Below are 23588 nucleotides of genomic sequence, written 5' to 3' on the forward strand. Positions count from 1 at the left end.
CATGTTCACCGTGCAGTGTGTAGCTACATGCGAGTGAAAGGCTCTGGGAGAGGGGCTTCAGCTGCTCCCCACTGCCAGAGCCTGGCACTGTGGTGGGGAAGGGCTCCAGCAGCGGGGAGCTGGCAGCCTTTCCCTGCTGCTTTCCCACCAGTGAGGAAGGGCTCCAGCAATGGGAGCCAGAGGGACACTACACTGCTAAAAAGCTTGGGCCAGTAGAGAACAGGGAGGTACATACCCTGGTCCACCCTCTTCAGCTGTGTCTTTATTCTCCTGGCTTAATCTGTGCCTCACCCTCTACCCTGCTATTGATACCCATGCTGGGTAGCTATTCATGTATGTACCTAAATGTTGCCAAATAATTTTGCACTGTAGATGCACTGTCAAAATCCCCCTTCTAATCGTTTTGTATTGATCTTCCTTCTTCACTAGTCTTGAAGATCCCTGAAAATGGCCAAGTATGGTTCACAGAAGTTTCTGACTTTGTCAGTTTTATCCAGCTCTTTGCAGTGATTTGGTTCAGTAATTCATCTACCTCTTGCTGCCTTTTCAGTTCTTGCAGGTGTCTGTCTCTGACTGGTAAAGTAGGAAGTACTGTGCCTACAATACCGGTGCGTGGCAGCTCCTGTTTACAAACTTGCTGTGGTGGGTCTGGGATTAAAGAATGAAGAATTTAGTTTTAATCTCCTACATTTTTCAGATTATGTATGATATCCAATGAGGACAAGAGAGAGGAATCTAAGAGACAGCCTTCTAAACACACTGGAAAGCCTCTTGGCAGATGAGTCTGACAGGTTTAAACACAGATTATCATATATTGATTATGATGGAAGAGAGGATATCCCCAGATATCAGCTGGAGGAGGCCAACACTCGGTTTAAACTTGTGGATCTGCGGTGTACCTTCTATTGTGAAGATGATGCAGTGAATGTAGCTATTTGTGTTCTCACCCAGATCAATAGGAAAGATGCTGCTGCTAAGCTCACAGAGAAAGGTAAGAAAACCTACAGTGACTGCAACATCTCGGCCTCTCTCCTTCAGTAGTCCCTGAAACAGGTGCAGAAGGAACAACAGCAAACTAAGAAAGGGAACATGTTCCAAATCCTAAGGAAGCCTGAAAATGTCCAAGTAGCCCAGGATACAGTTCTTTTCTAGTGTGGGGGACTGGGTAGATTCTCTATTAATAGAATAGCTCTTACTGCTGTATCTATGGATTTCCCCATTTTAAGGATTGCTGTCATGAGTCCCTTTATCTCTTGCTGTATTTCCTGACTTATTGTCCATGGGGTTCATAATGTATGGACATGGGACATGCTCATAATACTTTTATTATATAAACACAGCAGGCCAGACCTTGGCCATGCCTCTGGCTGCTCTGTTTAGGCAGTGCAAAGCTGCCTCAAGCGGGCAGCTGGGAATCTCTCTGATCTAGTCAGTTCTGTCACCTCATCCCTGCCCTGGCACAGGGTTAATTGATGTGGATTAAAGGGCATTGTGATGGGGCACACTCATCTCTCGCAAGCACCCCCTTGGCCAAGTGCACGTGCCTGCACTCTCTCACTTTATCCCTGGTCCGGAATGGGCAGTGCCCCAGGGCTCCCTCCCTGGAGACAAGGTCTTCAGCCTTTCTGGCCACAGCTCTCCACCTAGGCCACTACAGCTCAGTTCCCCCTCTGTGGTGCCTCCGTGTCCAGGCCACTCCCCCCAGTGGCTAATGGGGGGGATCCAGGCCTGCCCATTACTCCTGGTCCCAGCCCAGGGACCCTGTAGATAGCAGCCATCTGCTGTGTCCCTTTATGTCACACCACTGCTCTAGTTCCCTGGGCCACTTCCCCATGGCCCCATGTCACCTTCACCCTTACCCTCAGGGCCTTCCTAATGGAGTCCCAGCAACCAGCTCTGGTTCCTCCTTTCTCACTCTCCCTGGCTTTTGGCAGCACTGCCCTGTCCCAGGTTCTGCAGCTCCATCAGCCAGTCACACACCTCCCGCTCCAGCAAGGAACTGAATGCCCTCTGCCCCTGCAGCTCTTCTTATACTAGGCTGCTGGGCCCTGATTGGCTGTCCCCCACACAGCCACTCTAGGCAGTTTAGAGGACCCTCTCTACTGCCCTTTTCTGGGGTGGGGTGTGGCAGGGCCACAAGGCCTCCAGGAGTGGGCTTCAGAGGGTCTGGTATAGCCCATCACAAGCATATTTTAGGGGCACAGCTGGAGTTGCAATGAACTCCAGCAATCCTGGTACAGTGCTGCTGGTGTAACTTAGAACAGTCCAGTTTGCTCAGCTAGACCCTGGGATCTGGCCAATATTTTACTTAGGGTGATTATCTAGTTGCCTTATAGTGCATCTACGTGGAGTTCTTCACCTCTGTGCATGATTTGTTTAAAAATCTACACAAGACTAGAGAACTGGGTACTGTGCATGACTTGCATGCACTTACACCTTTTTTATTTCTAAACCAAATATATCTAAACATGGCAAAGGGACATAGTGTCACTGAGAACAAATACCTGTTTAACATGCTGGTTTTCATTGCCAAGCTCTAAATGAGCAGCTGAATAATTTCTTGTAGTACAAAAATTTCCTTTTGTATCTGATTTCTCAAAACTGAAGCTAAGGAATTTTACCAGACTGTTCAGAAACATTCACCTTTGTGGTGAGAATCAATAGAACATGTCAGCCTTAAGAACAGTTCTTGCTCAACTCCAACAGGTCAAAAATAGCTTTCCTGCATCAGGGTGTCACCAGTGCTGAGTTTATCCTTAGTGCCTGGATGGGTGGGGACAGCTTTGTGTGTGCATCACATTAAATACGTGAGACATAGAAAGAAAAGGGGACAGTGAAGCCTGTGTTAATAGCTACATAGAATGGCCAAACAATGAGCAAGGTATGTGGTGGCCATTATTAACAGAGTTCACTGAAGTAATGCCTGCAAAGAAATTCTGCTTGCCTGCTCCTGGGGAAGCTTATTAAAGCCCAGACCCCTGAAGGAATTACTTATCCCCAGCTTTCTCACTTGTGTGACACACTCTGTGATACTGTTACACTGATGTTCACATGCAATTTCTCTTTCAGCTTTGGGTCCCAGTCAGACACCAGGAACATCTGCAGAAGGTATGTGATATTCTAACAGAAAATGTTTCGTTATTAGCAATGATTAGAGGCATGAAAACAGATCACTCACATTCTGTCTACTTGTAGAATAACAAATAACCTCTCCGACGATCGTCTCCTCAGCTCACTCAAGCTCAGCAGGGTTGGGTGGGAGGTGAGGAAATGGACGGGGGACCTCAAGGAAAAATTCCAGGTGCTGCAGAGAATGGTGCTGGTGATTAATTGGAGACCTACCTCCTGAGTCAGTACAGAGCGATTGCACCAGGATGGTGTTGGAGGACCCACACTGCTGCGGGATACCATTGTCTAAGAGAGGCAGAAATTGGAAATCCCCATTTATGGTCGTAGAAGATGTTACAGCGCTTCTTAAAATCCCCTGTGTCCTGAGCAACTTCTCTAGTTCGTGCAGTTACAATCTTCCCACCTACATTCTCATTGCTGTGTTAAATGGATGTGACATTCTTCCCCACTTTTGTGTCCTCATTTGTTACAAGTGGCACTGTGCAGTGCTATCATAGTTCACCCTATAGGTGGCTGCATTTCAGGGGTGGGTGAAGTGATTCCTACAGTCTTTACTCACATGGGCAATTTCGGTAAGGGTTGCAGGATCACGCTATAGTTAAATGGTTTTGGGGGTCCTTTATGATGAGGTTTAATACATTTAAGGTACTATCATTCTATTGTTAAAAAGTTTTATTGTGTAGATATATCTTTATTCTGAATTTCTAAAGCATCCTGTCACTGTCTTAGATTACAGGGTGAAGTATAGAAAACATATACAAAAAAAGTACCAACTAATAAAAGACAGGAACGCTTGTCTTGGTGAGAATGTGAATCTAAACGGCAGATACACAAAGCTGATTACTGTTAACAAATATCGTCATGAAAAGGAGAGAGAACATGAAATAATGGCAGTGGGACGGAGACATGCAGAAATCATGAATGAACAAGCTCATTCTTCAATTACCATAGATACTTTATTTAAACCTGATGAAGATGGACAAACGCCACAAATTGTTGTGCTGCTGGGAGCTGCAGGGATTGGGAAAACAATGACAGCAAGGAAGATCATGTTGGACTGGGCAGCTGGAAGACTCTATCAGGAGTTTGACTATGTTTTCTACATAAATTGTAGGGAAATGAACCTTCTTACTAAGCAGGGAAACATGGCTGACATGATTTTAAAACACTGTCCCAATAATAATGCCCCAATTAAACACATTCTGGAAAATACAGAAAAACTTCTGTTCATAATTGATGGTTTCGATTAACTGAGATTTTCCTTTGATCAGCCAGAAGATAACTTGTGCTCTGATCCCTGGGAGAAGAAGCCAGTGGAAATCATACTGAGCAGTTTATTTAGGAAAACAGTTCTCCCTGAATGCTACTTAATAATCACTACAAGACCAACTGCCCTGGAGAAACTCAGGCAGTGTTTGGAATATCCACGTTATGCAGAGATCCTGGGATTTTCCAAGGAAGACAGGGAGGAATATTTCAACAAATTCTTCAGAGATAAAAAACAAGCAACAACAGCCTTTAACTTTGTATGTGAAAATGAAATTCTCCTTACCATGTGCTTTGTCCCCATTGTATGTTGGATCATCTGCACGGTTCTGAAACAACAGATGGAAAGGGTAAAGATCTTGCACAAATTTCAAAAACACTCACTGAAGTGTATCTGCTCTATCTTTTCAGTTTAGTCCAGTCTCCCAGCAGCAGTTCAAAGCCACACATGCAAGCTAGCCTGAGGAGACTTGGCTTCTTGGCTGTTGATGGAATCTGGAAACAGAAGATACTATTTGAGGAAGAAGAAATCAAGAAGTATGGCTTAGATCAGGTAGATTCTCTCCCCCTCTTTCCCTCACTGGAAAAAATATTTACCCAAATGGATCAAATGGTTCTTTCATTTTGTGTAAAACATTGTCATCAACTGGAGTCACTTCTTATACATTACTGTGTATTTAGATTTGAAGACCATGAGGAAGAAGAATCTCCTAGCTTACCAAAGTGGCTATGTCAGTAAGTATTTGAGCTCAGAAACATGCAAATTTTCTTTAACCAATGAAACATTATTTTCCCCTGTGTTTTGATAAATAATAAATGGTTGAGTGACCTACCACATAGCAATTCTAATCTTTCAGCAAGCTATGGTACAGTTATGGAGGCTTTCTTGGGTTCACACTAACAAAAAATATTCTTCCTTTCTTCTTACGATTGTTCGTCTGACCTGCCCTCTCAGCAACTCAAATGTTTGCTGTAATCTTATATGTATGGGATACGAACAGAGGTGTAGCTGAGACCAATGATTTGGGGGGGGAGAGTGAGCTTGCTTTGTGTCAAAAATTTTCCAAGAAAGGTAGAGAACTGCTCACTTAGGCTACGTCTACACTTGGAGTGAGGGGTGTGATTCAGACATACTCTCGCTAGCTCTCATTAAGCTAGCATGATAAACATCACAGTGTAGTTGTGATAGCACAGGGTGCTGGACAGTGGCACGGGCTAGCTGCCCAAGTACATACCCATGGGACACAGGGGCTTTGTACTCAGGACAGTACAAATATGCCAGTGCTACTGTGGCTACACTATTTTTAGCCTGCTGGCTTAATGAGAGCTAGCAAGAGTATGTCTGTGCGAGCTGGGAATCACACCCCTAGTACCTCAGTACCTTAGTAGATCTGCACTGGAGCTAGGAGGTGTAACTTCCAGCTTGAGTAGCCATACCCATGCTAGCTCTGATGGCGCTAACGCATTTAAATCAAAGCTGAGCTGTGGCAGGGCAAGTGGCAGAGAGGGCTAGCTGCCTGAGTACAGTACACCCTCGCTATAACGAACCTGTCGGGATCCAAGCCTTTTGTTCGTTATAGCCAGGGGGTCATTCTAGCAAAAGGACAATCAAAAGGAAAGATAAACTGCTGGAGTAAGTTAATGAAGTCGCCTTAGACAGAGGCATTAGCTAAATTAATTAATTATTATTCATAATGATACCTAAGGCTAGGAGTCAGCCACAGAGCATGATTTGGGGGGGATAGCTCAGTGGTTTGAGCATTGGCCTGCTAAACTCAGGGAGGGCATTTAGGGAACTGGGGTAAAAATCTGTCTGGGGATTGGTCTTGCTTTGAGCAGGGGGTTGGACTAGATGACCTCCTGAGGTCCCTTCCAACCCTGATATTCTATGATTCTATGATTTTAGGTGACCTTGGTGCATTCAGCCAGGGCAGCGGGGCTCGGACTGTCTGCTGTCAGCCCCTGCAGCAGCTGGGGCTCTGGGCTGTGAGCCCCGCTAGGGTGGGGCTGGGGATCTGGGAGGCTAGATGGGGGCCCACTCCTTAGTTTCTACTCTTGGGCTCAGCATATGATGCTGGATAAAAAATTATGCATGCATGTGCAGCAGCCTTCCCCTCCCCCTCCTCCCCCCCGAATACAGCACTGTACAGTAGTTGGGATTCAGAGACCAGGTTAGTTATAGCTGAAGGATCGTAATAATGAAGGGCATTATAGCGAGGGTGTATTATATGTATCTAGGGAGGCAGCCAGTGAATTGTTGTACTCCGAATACTTCAAATATAAGCAAATGAATGCTCCTATTAGAAAGAAGGTCCACATTGTGCAAAGCACTAGCACGTATAATAAAGACAGCACCTGCCCCAAAGAACGTAGTCTTTGCATATGAGATAACAGCTACCTCGTCCTCTCATTTGTTATGGGTAACAATGAAATAATGTTTAGTATAATGAGCATTGGTAATAAGCAGGGGGCAAGCACCCCAGGAGCTCAGCTTTGACAAGTGTTTTGTACAATTCATAGCAGAGGTGAGTTTCAAGGCGGGATTTGGAGGAGATTAATGTAGTTGATGTCTGAATTTATAGTGGGCTCTGCTCATGCATACAGGCATTGTGGGAGAAAACATGAAAATAGATATTTGAGAGAGAATTGGATTAAAGCTTAATGAAGGCTGGCATTGTTGGCAGAGTAGAGGCAGGGGTTGATAGATTGATAGTGTACTAGAGTACATTGAAATCAGTGAAAATTAGGTATTGAGGCACTTTTGAAAATCCCACTAGGTGCCTATCTGCATCTCCAGTAAATCTGGCCCAAGAGTACTACAGGTTCAGAAAATGAATGGGTGACACTTGGCAAAAGCTATTCTATTTGACTCTGTGCATTTAAGGTCCATCTTCATGTACTAGATACATTTTTTAACTGGGGGATTTGCAATGAACTGAAACTGCAGAATAGCTCATGTGTAGTATATGATCACAGCATTCAAGGTGCTGTTTTAATGTTCAGGAAATAAAAATCTGTCTCCAGAGAACACCACAGAAAATTTCTGTTCTCTCGTTTTAGGGGACAACCAAAGCGATCGAGTATTTACTTGCTCTGTCAAGCACTGGAGGATCCAAATTGTAAATTAAAGAAACTACAGTAAGAAATTAATGCCTTCTTTTTAAAATCCCCATGTTACTGCTGTTAGCCTAGAAATTCTACAGCCGTTCAGCTCTCTGTGGCATGGCTGCTGTTTGCAACTGCCTCTAACTACTTAGGAATGTGTTTAAATTTCCATTTAATTTGTGTGGAATTGGCATAAGGGCTATTGGTCACCTTAGCAGTTCAATTACATTTAATCCAATTACCATATGAAGAGATGAGGGAGAGAGACAGAGGTAAGCAGTGTGGCCAGGGGAAATTGTTGGAGCTCAGGAAAGACTCCAGAGGCTAGAGAGAAGATCTGTCCATTGTATGGAATTTTAAGATGTCTGTCACCATGGTATCTAAGCCCTGTAAATATTCTTGAGTAACAATCCATGTAACAACCACCTATCCTCATGTGATCTCACTTCTCCCTGATTCGTAGGTGGGTTTGGTTTGTGGGATTGTTTTGGGTGAAGAGGTGGTATGGGGAATAGTAGTTTGTCTCTCTTTACCTCCAGCCCCCTCCCTCTCCTCTTCTTACACTCGCATCCCTCACTGTCTGCATCTCCTGCTGACCCTGGTGGTCTTACTGGAAAAGGCTTTGGCAAAGAGACGATCTTGCATTTTGCTCTGAATGTGGCCAATCCAAGGCTCACTCTGATCCCCTCTGACGAGGAATTCTATGGCCAGGGTCTAGCTGCCGAGTTGTTCTGCAGGGTGCTGGATGGATAAGCAGTCTCTGAGGCTAGGTCTATGCTACAGAAAGTTGGCCTTGCCAGCAGCAGCATAGCTACCTGCCACCCCGTCACACTGCACATCCACACACACAAGTGCTCACATCAGCCTTGCTCAGAGCCAATCTCTTGCAATCACTTCCTGTCCACCACCACGTCCCACAAACACCCCCAACCCTGGACTAACAAAGACAGATGGAATAAGAAATATAATGTGATAGCATTTGAATTTCAAAAACATGTCAACTTTGAAAAATATTGCTTTGATCCCTTGGGAATTCTTTTGAAAAATGTAAAGGCAAAATCAGGGGCTAGCTCGCACTGGCATGGCATGCGCATGCTCATCTACCTCCCATAATCCACTGATCTCACTGAAGGGTTGCCATGGCTCTCTGTTCACTGTCTCATCAGCAACTTCCACACTCCTGAGATCTGCAAAGGAGAACACAGAGCAAGATAATTAATTAATGAATTAACAGCTGGATGACCCCTCTACTCTTACATCCCAACTAAATCCACTTTTCCATGGTTCTCCATCGTCCACTCATTGCTGCCAACCTCCCCCAAGATGCTGCACATCACCCAGAGACGGTGAGACCTAGTCCTGTAGGTGCGGGAGAACTTGGGTAAGAATTCTGAGCTGCAGGGAGGACCCCGAGGGGTATTTTTCCTCTGGGCCCAGAGCACTCTCCTCTCTCTCTCCCCACAAGGGAAACACAGGATAGAAAGAAACTGTTAGTTCAGCTCCAAAACCAAACCATGAAACAACAAAACAAGAACTGGAAAAAACAAACATAAAACTAACAAAACTACTAAAGAAATGAATAAAATCCAATCCCTCACCTGGCCTCTAAAAATAGTTGAGTGTTGATTTCTTGCAGACTGGGAGGGCGGTGTGGGTGGGCACAGGCTGAATGGCCTGAGAGCAGCTGTAGAGTCTTTACAGTTTTGAAAGACATCATCTGTTTAACACTGAACAATCCCAAACCTTTGAAAGGTGTCCTCAGTCATAGTCTGGATGGGTGGCCAAAGACTTGAACTCTTCAGCCATGAGACTCTACTCATAAGTACTGTGGGCACTGGCACAGTAGCCAAGGCATCATAATTGGAATAGCTGCTTGCTGACCTTCAGAAACAACCCACTTTCATGTACTTCTCAAACAGCTCCCAGATGATGGCAAGGAAAGGATGGGAAGGGTGATTTCCATGTGAGGAAATCATAATTAGCCAGCACTTCCTGGTGGTTGGCCATCTGCACCTAGAGTGCGGCTAGAGAAGACATATTTCTGGCTAGAAGATCCAGGCATCTGCTAGCAGCTGTTACAACCAGTGCCAAGGTGGGAATAGAAATATTCAAACCTGTTTGGAGGGCCCTGATAGAGGCACTTTGCCCACATAGAGATGGGAGATGATTGCTGGTGTGAGTCTGAAGATATTTAGCTGGCTCCAGGATACCTTCATTATTAGAAACAATAAATGATCCCAGTTGTTTAGACTAATGGGTATCCGAAAGGTGGTGCTTTGCTGTTTCTTGTACCATTGACAGCTATATCAAGATCATCTGCATGTCTTCCTGGGAAAGAAGGTCCTTCAGGGAATGAAGATGTTGTCCCTTTTCCTTCTTACTATTATTAACTCACGCTCTGCCCCAATTAAACAAGAAAACATGGGACTAACAAAATTGCACCAATCACCACCACACATGCAAAGAAGTGAATGTTATGTCCCATTCCTCAACCCTGTGTTTTGTGCCTTTTAGATGTAAAGCTTCTAGCGAGGGACTGTCTCACTCAGTGCACAGCACCCAGCATAATGGAGCTGCAATCTTGATTGGTGCTTTGGGGCACTGCACAATATAAATGTATAAGGATGATGGAAGGAGAACTTTATTAACATCCTCTTCAAACCTTCCTCACACACTGCTGAGAATTCTGTGAGGCAGTATCACTGAAAAAGAGGCAGGCGGTTAGTAGACATTTTTTAACTAAAGAAAATATTGAGTATTAAATTCCCATCGGGAAAGGGAATGTCCCAAGGAGGACAAAATAAGTATAGACTCATTCCTCAAGTGATTGTCCACATGGGTTCCATTCTTGGTGCGCATGCTCCCCGTGTGCATCAGGTTCTTTGAATAGCAGTGTCTGTTGGGGCCACACCTGTGCCTTGGGTGTGCTCTGACAACTCCCCAGCTGAAAACATAAAGGACAGAGCAGGCCCGACTGCCCCTCAATTTCTTTTTACCACCCATGGCTCTGAAGTGCCACACTTGCTGTGTTTGTGTCCCTTGCTCACTGTGTGACTTAGCGATAGGTGTGTTATAGATAAACTAGAGTACACAATCCCTCTTAACTTTCCTTTGCCTGTTGGCTTAACAAAAAATCTAAATAGTTTTTATCTCTCCCCTTTTGCCACCCTGTCCAAGGGTCCTACCCCCTGTACAACTTTCTACATCGTAGCAGACTCATGTCCATGCCTTATCTATCTCAGGGAGGGACGTGTACCAGAATATCACTCGGTGCATCATTCCTTCCCAAAGTGCACTCAAAAGGCTCAGGAAAAAGGGTCAAGCTGTTTTTATTTGAGAAATCTCTATCCAAGGAACCTTAACTGAGTATTTCCTGGTTTTCTGATAGTGCTCCTCCTCTCTCTCCGCCACCTGTCAGAGCAGCTGTGATGAGCCCCATACATGCCATGATCGCTCTTCTCTGCATTGCTCTCTCCTGCAGGTTGAACGGATGCTTCTTCAGCATCACTAGCTGTTGGCATCTTGCTGCTGTTCTCAGAACCAACCAGAGCCTGACAGAGCTGGACCTGGGTTATAATCAGTATATAGGAGATTCCGGAGTGCAACTGCTGTGCGAGGGACTGAAACACTCAAACTGCAAATTACAGAGACTGGGGTAAGTAGCATTTGGCCTCTTCAGTGTATTTACAGGTGTCCTCTATGTAAAGTGCTTGACAGGGGGGTGTGCGTCTCTAGTGTCTGGGCCCGAGTCTGGGTTGTACTCACCATTACAGAATTGGAGACGTCTCTACCCCATACTGTCCTCAAGGGCCCTTTTTCTCTCCCAAACTTTGTGGGCTCCCCTCCCCTTTTGGTAGAGTGACATAAGTTTCAAAGCAACTATAGTTATGAAGGACTGGCTGTACAAGGGCCAGTTCTGGTGGGTGGGGTGTCTGGGACACGTGTGACGGATTTAGCAGTTGTGAGTGGAGCGGGATCAGTCGGGGGAGTCAAGGAGGCTCCCTGTGAGACTCTGAGGAAGGGCGAAGTAGCATTATGTGGCAGACATGCTTGCAGGTGGTCCTTGAGCTGCATATGGAGATAAGCAGCTGACTGCTACCATAGTTCCCAGCTTAGCTGGCTAGCAGCTCCATCAGGAGCCCAGACTGCAGGGAATTTACAGAACACAACCAAACTTGTGTTTATAACCCCACAAGGGCCCTGTGAACAAGCTCACATGGTTGCTCTCCTCAAATCTCAGAGATCCCCTTTCTCATGGGACTCATCTCCTCCCTTAGATCCCTGGTCTCAACGGAAGGTGGGTGTGATGCTGCCAGTTCTAGGCCTGGCAGTGCCTCTCCTCCCCAGGCCTGATCGTCAGAGCTGGGAGCTGGTGGAAGAGACAGATAGACAAATGGCTGCATTCGACGGAGAGCAACCAAACTAGTGCCAGGGACAGGGAGGAGCAGAATCTCCCAGCTCCTGCTCTGAGCCTGTCCCAGCTGCCCGGGGAGGTGGCTCCCCCTAAAGTCTCCCTGTAGTGATGGGCCTGCTGTGACTGGGTTGCACCATTCCGGGGTTGATCAGTACCAAGTCCAGAAGGATTGGTTGAGAGCTGAGTGGGTGGGACTTAAGGGCCAGCCTTCTGCCCAGGCTGAATTCTGGTTGGTGGGTGGAAAGGGCTGGGAGGTGCTTAGGGAGGAAGAATTACCCGAACCCTTATTTCTTATTGGCCAATGGCAGAGGTTTTGGGGGGTTGAAATTGCTGGTCCATTCTCACTGCTGATTGGTCAGGGTGGAGTGCAAGCAGTGAGGCTTAAGCAGGATGTCACATCCAACATTGGTTTCTCATTGTCCAAGGGATGGGTCTTGGGACAGGGTGTAGGGCAGGACTTCAGGCCCATTTTTTTATGCTGATTGGGCAGAGGGGCTGGTGGGTGTGGCCACCTGCTATAACAGCTGTGATGAGTCCCGTTCATGCTGTGATTGCTTTGCTTGGCGTTTTCTCTCTCCTGCAGGTTGTGGAATTGTGATCTCAAGTGAGCCAGCTGTGGGGATCTCGCTGCTGTTCTCAGAACCAGCCGGAGCCTGACGGAGCTGGAGCTGCGTGATAATGTTTCTCTGGTAGATTCTGGAGTGCAGCTTCTGTGTGAGGGACTGAAACATCCAAACTGCAAACTGCAGAGACTGGGGTCAGTAACATTTGGCTTCCTCTGCATATTTACAGGTGTCCTCTGTGTAACGTGCTCTCCAGCATGTGTGGCTGGTGTCTGCTTCCTGTAATGACATGGAGTAACATTCAATTACTGCCCATACCGAATGATCACAAGTCTGAAATCTCAGTCACAAGGCTCTCATGGATGTACCAAATGCTCTAATGTGCTGAGTACCTTATCTCTAAGCCCAGGATCTGCAATTACTCCTCAAACTCCTCCATCATCACTTGGTTCAGCCGAGCACCCAGGAAATTCTCTCTCAGGACCATAGTGTCCTCTACTAGCAACAAACCCATTCCTGGGGTACAGCTGGAAGATCACACAGAATTGTTTTACACTCAATTAGCCCACTGGAGCAAGGCTCTTCAATCTACAGCTCCAGGACCCAGGAGCTACTGCTGCATAGACCCACGAACTTTGAGATGGACTTTCCTGCTTAGAGAGTCACAGCCAATCAAAAATGGCTGCTGTGAGAAGACCATTTTTCACTACCAGAGATGCAACCCCTGGTCAGAAGTGCTCGTTGAAGCTCCACCATCAGGCATAGGCTGATGTAAGGGCCCCCTGGTGTCAGCACTGCCCTGCTGCTCTCTTTCAGGTGCTCCAATATCACAGGATGTGACACAGGATTGCCTTCTTGGCCCTTCTCCCCAGGGCCTGGCAGGAGATGAGGCACATCTAGCCCTTGGATCTGTCGATCACAGTGGCATCAGACCTGTGGTCTGCAGGCCACTTTTGGCCCTGGAGGCTCTAAACAGTCCTGCTTTGTTATTGCAAGTTGATTAATTTGAAAACCTGGCAACATATTGTGACAAAAACAATGGACTTTAGAACTGCATAAAAACTACCCAAACCATCAGGTTTGTTGCAAAGGGGGAATTTTTCAGCTTATATATTGGTCTTTGAAAAGGTCACCATTGTTTCTGTGGAGAAAACATAGCCTTGCCCAATAAGGGCTCCCTATCGGGGAAGGGGTATGAAGGGTACAAGAGTGATCAAAGACAACAAAGTCTAAGAAGCTGGGAATAAGGGGAGACTTCAACAACCCTTGTCTAAAATGGTCAAGTATTCACAGTGCAAGGTTTAGAGATGCAATTTCTTGACACTTTCAATGATTGCTTCTTGGAACGGTTAGTAGCAAGGCACACATGCAGAGAGGGTGCTCATGACTTCATCCAAAGTAAGACCCTGGAGTCGGTGTGAGAAGTAACGATATTTGAGCCACTAAGTAACCGTGACCGCAGTATAATTAAATTCAACATCCGGGGGTGGGGGGAGGGAGGGAAGGTAGAATGGTGATGCTAATCTTTAGAAAGGCAGATTTAATAAAATGAGGAAGGCACTACAGTCAAAAGTCAAGACATTACAATTAGATTTTTCCTGGAGGCTGCAATAATAGAGTCTGTAAAGGCCCACACCCCTCAAATCAGAGAGGGAAGCAAAATGACAAGAGCAAATACCCAAAGTTATAAAAACAAACAGCAAGGAATTCTTTAAGTACGTCAGAAGCAGGAAGCCTGCATGGAAATCAGTGGGTCCACTGGACCCCCGGGGGATACAGGGAGCAATTATGTAGGATAAGGACACTGAAGAGAGGCTAAATGATTTCTTTGCCTCAGTCTTCAGCGATTGTTGGGGAGACACCAACGCCAGCCATGGTCAGTAATAGAGATGAAGGACTATGAGAGTGAGATGTCCACGGAGGTGGTATTGGAACAAACTGATAAATTAGAGCAACCAGTCCACAGATGCTGCACTGCTAAGGGTTCTGAAGGACTTGAAGAATGACGTGGCTGAGTTGCTTACAGGAATGTGCAATCTGTCAGCGACTGCCCCAGAGGATCGGAAGGTAATAAATGTTGAACCTATATTTGCAGACAGCACGGAGCAGAGGAACAAACAGCCATGAATCCCTGCCATCTATTCCCACTTCTGCCAGTGACGGACTTTAACAACATTTTGTGCTTAGGTCGAACTTTACAACATAATTTATTCAATCCCCAGGCCGCTCTTTTGAGACAGGTCAATGTTGTTATCCCCATTTTACTGGTAAGGGAGATTTTACCTGAGTGTCCCAAGATGTGCCAGTAATACATTCTGTGATCCACGCCCAGGCTTCCTTCATATGTAGCCACTTAACCTCCATGGGTGAACCCTTTATAACCACAAACTTCCCATAGCAATTCAATAGGCCAAGAAACACCCTCTCCCCACCACCACCCCATTCAGAGGCATTTATTGATTGCGGAGCCAGCACAACAGCACGTAGTTTATTGGGATCTCTTGGTTCCTGAGATCACGTGTCCCAGCTGTGGAACACATTACAAGGAGCACTAGGTGGGATTCACTGCAAATCCTTCATTTTACAAGCACTGTAAACCCCATCTCTGGCCTTCGTAAGTGGGTCTGATACAGGGAGGGGAGGAAGATCATTTCTCAAGCACCCAGAAAATCCCTCTGGAAGAGCAGAACCCAATGGTGCTAAAGAGACAGACTGTGGAAGTGGGTTGCGCATCATATCTGTGGTGTCGAGTGATCACTAGTGCTTAGGTTCTTATTCTGTGTCCAGCTCCAAACAGGCTGTGCAGAACAACAAGAGCCTCCCACAGCCCCATCCAGACTCTCTGCCTAGGAAGCTGAGCCCTTCCCAGTCCCCAGATATCATGAGCAATATAAATAGTTGAGAGTTTGACTGAGCAAAATAGGGTAACTTGTCTTCCCGTTTGAGAAGGTTTCAGCTCCTACGTCAGGGCTGATAGCTTTACACACTGGGGAATGTTTTGGGGAAAGGCAGGGGAGCTTATATAGAACCTTAGATTTCATTTGCTTGAGCAGAAAGGAACCAGGATACCAGCACTGGGAGAGGGTTTGAACTGTTCCTTGGTGTCTTTTAAGATTCTCCAGCCCATTGTGAATGCCCCCATGTGCTGGTCCCCTCCCTTCAGCTCATCTGAACATTCCCTTGTGGAGCACAGAGTGACTGACAGAGCCAGGGACACATGGACTCACACAGGGGCCTTTGGTGCCGACATCCCGCAGTCCTGCTAGCGCCCCCTGGCTGGTCTCTTCTGAATGTACCACCCCCTTCCAGGCAGATGCTGACATCAGAGAGGGAACCGCAGCAAACAGGGAGTGATTGTATGTTTCTGTCTTGGGCAGGTTGGGGCATTGCAGTCTCACAGCTGCTTGTTGTGGGGATCTCTCCTCTGCTTCCAGCACCAGCCAGCGCCTGACAGAGCTGGAACTGGAGAATAAAAAACTGGGAGATTCCCGAGTGCAGCTGCTGTGGGAGGGACCTCCAGACTGCAAAAAGCAGAAGATACAGTAAGTAACTTCACACAACACACAGTCAACCTGTGGAACTCCTTGCCAGAGGATGTTGTGAAGGGCAAGACCATAACAGGGTTCAAAAAAGAACTAGATAAATTCATGGAGGATAGGTCCATCAATGGCTATTAGCCAGGATGGGCAGGGATGGTGTCCCTAGCCTCTGTTTGCCAGAAGCTGGGAATGAGCGACAAGGAATGGATCACTTGATGATTACCTGTTCTGTTCATTCCCTTTGGGGCACCTGGCACTGGCCACTGTCAGAAGACGGGGTACTGTGCTAGATGGACCTTTGGTCTGACCCAGTAGGGCCATTCTTATGTAACAGCTGGTTTTCTAAATCACCTGGGCCCAGCCCACCTGAGAAATCACCTCTCTTCCTGTGACAGGCTGCCACAGCTGGGATGTTTGAACTGGGTCCCCTTTGTTATAAAAGAGAAGGGCCAGCTTGGTACAAAATAGCCTGCAGATATTCCAGACATGATGCAAAGGACACCTGTTTAACCTGGGTTTTGGAGAGGGCTGCTTCCCAGAAGGATGTAGGGGTAGGAAGGAATTTTTGTGTAGAGCTTTGACTATTTATTTTAATGCTGCTGTGGATTGACTATAGTATTAATTATGTGTTAGGGGCCTAGAGCTCTGCACAGGTGTCTATATTTAAATTGAAATAAAATGATCTCTCACTATTGTCTCTAAATTAGGAATCTCTTTGGAGATGCATGTTGATAAGTGACAGGAAATACAGAGAATGGGGCCCAAACAAGTAGTTATTTTGCTCTCTGTATATATCTGTCTCCTATAGGTTGCCGAGTTGCGGTCACACAACTGCCTGTTGTGGGAATCTCTCTTCTGTTCTCAGCACCAGCCAGACCCTGACAGAGTTAGACCTGAAGAACAACACCATCAGAGATTCAGGCGTGCAGCTGCTGTGTGAGGGACTGAAACATCCCAACTGCAAACTACAGAAACTAGGGTAAGGAACAGCTGATTTCCTCTAGTCTGTGCTAGTAAACATTGCACTATCCTGATTTCAGCTCATTCTCCTAGGATCACAGCATGCTATGAATGCACCAACAACTCTTGAAAAACACCTACTCTTCCCAAGGAGTGGGAAAGAGGCCCACTGCTGTATAGATCTGTCATATGTTACTAACTGAGTTGGATCACACAATGATACTTCATAAACTATAAATGAAGTGCATTTTAAAGTAGGTACTTGGGTCATTTTATTCATTAAGTGTGAAGGAGAACACAGTTATAGGAGACTTTCACAGTTTGATTAGAATAACCCTTTACCATCACCACAAGAACTAATCCTGGGACAAAGCCTGATAACTAGAAAAAGAGGAAAAAGGAAGTGGGAAAGAATAAAAAGACTATGAAATGAATCAGGAACAATCATTAGCTGGGGACTGTCTATGGGGGCGGCCCAGGTACTTTATTCTTCACCCCTCTCTTCCTCAGCCTGCCCATCTATCTAGGCACTGGCAGGTCCAGTTACCTCTGCAGGTCCAATTGCCTGGTCAGGCAACAATTCCAGGCAGCTATAAATGATTGTGAAGCTCTTTAGTTGATGAAATCCCAGAGTAGGAGCCTAAGTGCCATTTCAGTCCAGCCCAGACACCTGGCTGAGTGGTTACAACATTCTCTTGGAGCTGTGGATTTAAAGTCTCTGGGCTGGCTTCTTCATCACCAGAGAATGGGAAGGAAACGAACCAGAGAGGAGAAAATGAGGAGGGATGGATGCGAGTGAATGGAAGCACGTTTTTGTGGCATTTGGGGTTAATAATACCGTTCTAGAAGCTCCAATCCCTTACACTGTCCTAGATCCCTCACCCGCATTTTAGTTCTGTAAGACGGCAACAGGTTCCTTGGACAGACACATCAATGGCAGCTTTCACAATTAAGGTTGCATGGGCAACCTATGTCTGGCATTTCCTACATTCTCAGTGTTTGACTTTGCAGCCTTAATGTTCTTTTAACATGAATTTGTTTTTGGTTTGTTTTGCTTTTTGATGTACATCAAGGGCCTAGTGCTTCATATAAGTGTCTTTATTATCATTTAAATCACAATAAATCAACAAAATGATTTCTCTCAGCTGTCTCCAAATTAAGAATCTTTGTAGAGCTACACAAGGATACCAAGGAAGGGAAGCACAGAGAATGGGGCACACTAGACAGTCATTTTACTCTCTGTACATCTGTCTCCTGCAGGTTACACTCTTGCAGTCTCACAGCTGCTTGTTGTGGGGACCTCTCCTGTGTTCTCAGCACCAGCCAGGTCCTAACAGAGCTGGACATAGGGGGGAACAAACTGGGAGAGTCAGGAGTGCAGCTGTTGTGTGAGGGGCTGAAACATCCCAACTGCAAACTGCAGAAACTAACGTAGTAACAGCAGGCTCCCTTTAGCCTGTTAACACGGTAGTGGTGTGAGTTACACTCTATGTACCAGAATCGCAATATCCTGCAGTGCGCAGAACCCAGCCAGGGACCAGCCCCACTCTGCTCCAATGTGTTCACTGGTCACATTTTACTAGTTAAATAATTGAGCCCACTACATTATTCAGTCCCCAGCCCCTGCTGAGCAGGGCAGAGCAGCTGAGCAACTGCCCTAAAGGGGCATCCAAGGATCCCCCTGGCAGGGGGTCAACCTTGGAAGGTGCAAAGCAAGTATTACCAGCTCAGTGCCACCCATCTCCCCTGCTCAGCTTAGGGGTTGTGTAGGCTGCATGGATAGATATAAGGGAGCAGAGCAGAGAGAGTGCCTGGTGCTCCCCCAGGTTCCAAGCTGGCACAGCAGCTGGGGTAACTTAGAGCAGCCCTGAGGTTTCTCTGAACTATATGAGAGGCCACTGGAGCCCCCATCTAGCCCTGGATCAGGGGAGCAGAAGGTGGCTTAGTGCCAATTTCTTCACCTCCAAGTCTCCTCATGGGTGCCACATGTGAACTGAGGACAGAGTCCAGTGGCTTCTAGCAAACCCTAATCACAGCATAGTTTGATACTAGAAAGACAATTACTTTACTCACTAAGACAGTAGCCACCCACGTACACACTGCCCTGAACTGGAGCCGTCACTCCTGCTCTCCCAAAAGTCTGGAAAGAAAAGAAAACAAAGCACTGCTCTGTTCTCCCAAACTGGCCATAAACAATAAATAACATCAGGATGAATGCATTTCCCACAAAGGGGCTGGGACTCCCCCTGCTCATCACCTGTCATTTCAGGCCAAAATCTGCAGTGTCACCCAGCTACTGATAACACAGCCCAGCCAGCAAGTGTGTCACTGAGAGCCGGCTGTGGGCTGCCCCCGGTGCCCTTCTGGCCCATCCTTCTCATGGCAGATAATTAAGTGCTGGTCTGTGGCCCCAATGGCCAGAGCTCAGCCCTGTCATCTCTGATCTCCTCGGGGTCCCTCTGCATTTTCTTCCTGTCACCCAACCTTAGCAATTATCTCTCCCCTCCTGCTTGCGGGCTCCTCCCCCCACCGCATTGGGGCTGCTGCTACCAGCCCCTGCCAGCCACAGCCTTCTTCCCTGATCAGCTCTCACCTTCCCACCTGCCTCCTTGCCCTGGCTCTCAGGATGCTGCTACTTGGCCTTCCCACCCTGCTGCCTGCTGCTCGCCACACTGGCCATCTCCCTCTCTGCCTGATTTCCCCCCTGTCCCAAGGATGTCACTTCTCTTTCCTTGTCATTCTGGGTCCCTGCCTCTCACAGAATAACCTCGGGGCCCAGTTCTTTCCCTTCACCCCATTCTCGATGGTGGGGTACCCAGTACTGGACCAGCAGCTCACTACAGCATATTGTTATGACTCCCCAACTCATTAGAAATGGCCCCTCAATATCAATGACATTTCTACACACTAACTGACGCAACAGGTGCACGTGGAGAGGAAATCCCTCCAGGGTCTGTCGTGCCAATGGGAGCATTGTGATGTATCTCTGCATGTCCAGCGTAGAGAATCTCCTTTGATACCAGGGAATGGGGCAAAAAATAAGCATTGTTTCCTCTTGGTGTAGCTCTGGCTTTTGCAGATTGGAGAAATGAGATTTCACAGCGGCGTGTTGCGGGGAGCTCTCCTCCACTCTCAGCACCAGCCGGACCCTGGCCGAGCTGGACCTGCGGGAGAACAAACTGGAAGATTCCGGAGTGAAGCTGCTGTGTGAGGGGCTGACACAGCCAGCCTGCAACCTGCAGAAACTGGTGTACGTTAGAGCTGGGCCCCTGTAATCTGTGGTTGTCACACGGGGTTACAATGATCCCTTTTTACTAGAATCAGTATTACTGGCCATGCCCCCAACCCAGGAACTGGCTCACATGCTTCTTCCACTGCGGTGCTGGTAGGGATCATTTTAGTAGTTAAAAAAGTTGGATAATATAGTGGTTTTCCTGAAGAGGAAAAGGAAAACTGCTTAAACAAGTCAGAGAGAAGGACAGGAGAGACAACAAGACTAGAGCAGATTGAAGCCAGATGGGAGGAACGGAAGCAGATTCTGTGGAGCTTCGGGGTAGCAAATACCTTTAAAAAAAGATGTGTGCGCACAGTCCTAGAGATCCCCGTTTATTTCTGGGATATATAAATGGGCCTGTGCAGAGACACCTCAAGGCAGCTTTCAGAACAATTTAGATTTGGAAACTTTATATTTTTAAATCAAGCATTTGGGAATAAGTGGCAGGATGTAAATGTAACCGGGCCAGTGTAATGTGGAGACCCCCAGATCTGTTAGCTGACCGTTGTAGCCGTCTCAAACTTTTATGTAAACCAGCCACTAGAGGGGGACAGAGCCGCAGTGGGTAAGGGTGGGTTACACCAGCAGGTCCCTGTAGAACAGCACCATTCTTTTAACTAGAGCATGGGAGCCTGCCCGCCCACGTTTATTGTAAACAGACAAACCCCATTCCCCTGAACTGGCTGTAAAAGAAACACAAGGATAAGTGAAACTTTAATATCTTCCTGCAGCCGGGATGGTTGTTGAGCTCCCATCTGCATTGCAGTAGTTTCCGGCCAAGTCTGCAGCCCCACAACAGCTGCTGCAAACTCTCCCCCTTCAAGGGCCGTGTTACTGAAGCCTGTGGGGAGGGGGCATGAGGATCCCCTGCAGCAATGAGAGCTGAGATCACTCTGCTTCCATGGAGAGAGTCTGTGAGCTGGATTTTGCAGCCCCTGCTCCCTGTGAGCACTGAGTAGCCCCACAGCGATCAATGGGACTGTCCGTGTCAGTAAGTGCTCCCAGCCCTGAGCAAAGGCTGCACAATCCAGTCCTTTATGTGCAGAAAGGACATTGCTGTCCCTGCCCAGAGCTCACAGGGTGAATGGGGTGTGGGAGGAGCAGGCCAGGCTACAGACTGCACCAGCACTTCTCCTCCCTTCCCCCAAGGGAAAGGCACCTGCTGGCAGTGAGCTCAGCAGGCAGGGGAGTGACAGTGACACAGATCCTGTGGGCTCTGGCAGGCAGATGAGAAAGAACCCAGTGGTGGGTAGCACACTGTGCCTTAGAGAAACTGTGGTGACAGGCGTTATGTCTGCAGAGAATATAACATAAGAGCTGCCACACTAGGTCAGACCATGGTCCATCTTGTCCAGTGGCCAGTCTCTGACAATGGCCCATATAGAGTTTCAGGGGGAGTATAGGACAGGGCAATTTTGGAGTGATCCACCCAATCTTCCACTCTCAGCTTCTGGTAGTCAGAGGTTTAGGATTGTCCCGCGCATGGGGTCACATCCCTGAGCATCTTGGTTTAAGAGCCACTGATGGGCCTATCCTCCATGAACTTATCCAATTCTTTTTTGAACTCAGTTATACTTCTGGCCATCACAGCATCCCATAGCAATGAGTTCCACAAGTCAGTTGTGCATTGTGTGAAAAAGTATTTTCTCTGGTTTGTATTAAACCTGCTGCCTATTAATTTCATTGGATGATCCCTGGTTTTTTGCATTGTTTGAAGGGGTAAACAACAGTTTTTCTCCACACCATCCATGATTTTATGGACCTCTAATATCCCCTTTAGTCATCTCCTTTCCAAGCTGAACAGCTCTAATCATTTTAGTCCTCATATGGAAGCTGTTCCATAGCCATGATCATCCTTGTCGCCTTTCTCTGAACCTTTTCCAATTCCATTATATCCTTTTTGAGATGGGTGCGACCAGAACTGGATACAGTAGCCAAGATGTGGGTATACCATGGATTCATAAGTGTCATTAATGATATTTTCTGTCTTATTATCTATTCCCTTTCCTAATGGTTCTGTCTTATTATCTATTCCCTTTCCTAATACTGGTTAGCCTTTGTGATGGCTACTACGCATTGAGCAGCAGTTTTCAGAGAATTAGCTACAGTAACTCCAAGATGTTTCTTGAGTAGTAACAGCTAATTTAGAACCCATCGTTGTGGGTGTATAGCTTGTATTTTTTTTTCCAATGTGCATTACTTTGCAGTTATCAACACTGAATTTCATGTTGCCCAGTCACCCATTTTAGTGGGATCCCTCTGTAACTCCTCACAGTCTGCTTTGGACTTAATGATCTTGAATAATTTTGTATTGTCTGGAAAATTTGCCACTGCACTGTTTGTCCCCTTTTCCAGATCATTAATAAATATGGTGAACAGCACAGGCCCCAGTACCGATTCTTGGGGGACCCTGCTGTTCACCTCTCCATTGTGAAAACTGACCATTTATTCCTACCCTTTGTTTCCTCTCTTTCAACCAGTTACTGAGAGAATTAACACTGCCTTTTCTTTCCTTGTTTTCCCCACAGCTTGTCCAAGTGGCATGTAACCAAAGAAACACAGGCAGAGCTGGATGCTGTGAAAAAGATAAAACCTGATCTGGTCATAGAGAGATAGCAGAGCTTGTGAGCGGGAGATACTGCACCATTGTGGGTCTGGTTTGGCTGGCCTGCCCCCAGGTGGGGCAACAGCTTGGGGACAGATGGACACTTGCCTCTTTTTGAGAGAATCCCTGCCATCCCCAGGGACTCCCAACAGCGTATTTCAGCTAGGTAGAAATTGTCAGGGCCAACCCTCCTGCATGAGAGTGAGAGAGACAGGAGTAGGAGCAGGATTTGCTCTGCTTTTGGTCTGACCTTGGTGGGGGAAGTTGGATTGTGGGGGGAGTGATCAAGATGGAGGAAGGGGGTCAGGGCCCAGGAGAGGGAGAGATGTGGAAACTTGATGGAGAGATCTGGTAACTGCCCCTGTTCAGTCTGTCAGGGCATTTTTTCATGGTCCCAGGTTCTTATCCAATACAGTCAACACTGTCAGAAGATTTTTCAGGGAAAATTTCCATTTAGGCAGCTAGAAGAGGGCTTGTTTTTTTCCTCTCGGGGCACTCCCAGCTTTTTCCAAAAGGTAAAAGGTCTCTGAATGCCCAGTGAGGAGTGGAGAACAAAGGCTTTGGATGGGGAGAAGGCTATGTTTATGGCTGATCTCCTGGCATTTTCAAAAACCCTAACAGGAGTCCCATGTACTCAGACAGATGCTGCTACGCTAGTTATGCCTGACACACAACTAATTTATCAGGTACTCGTGAAAAAACTTGCCTCATAGACGTTTATTTACTCACACTG

General features: G+C 46.8%; 1 pseudogene; it reads left to right on the top strand.

Moving 5' to 3' along the window:
* Positions 1 to 714: 714 nt before the first annotated feature.
* LOC135877785 (NACHT, LRR and PYD domains-containing protein 3-like) lies at positions 715 to 22866 on the top strand (annotated as a pseudogene).
* Positions 22867 to 23588: the final 722 nt, after the last annotated feature.

The sequence above is a fragment of the Emys orbicularis genome, chromosome 4 (genome assembly GCF_028017835.1).
Source record: "Emys orbicularis isolate rEmyOrb1 chromosome 4, rEmyOrb1.hap1, whole genome shotgun sequence".
Lineage (NCBI taxonomy): Eukaryota > Metazoa > Chordata > Testudines > Emydidae > Emys > Emys orbicularis.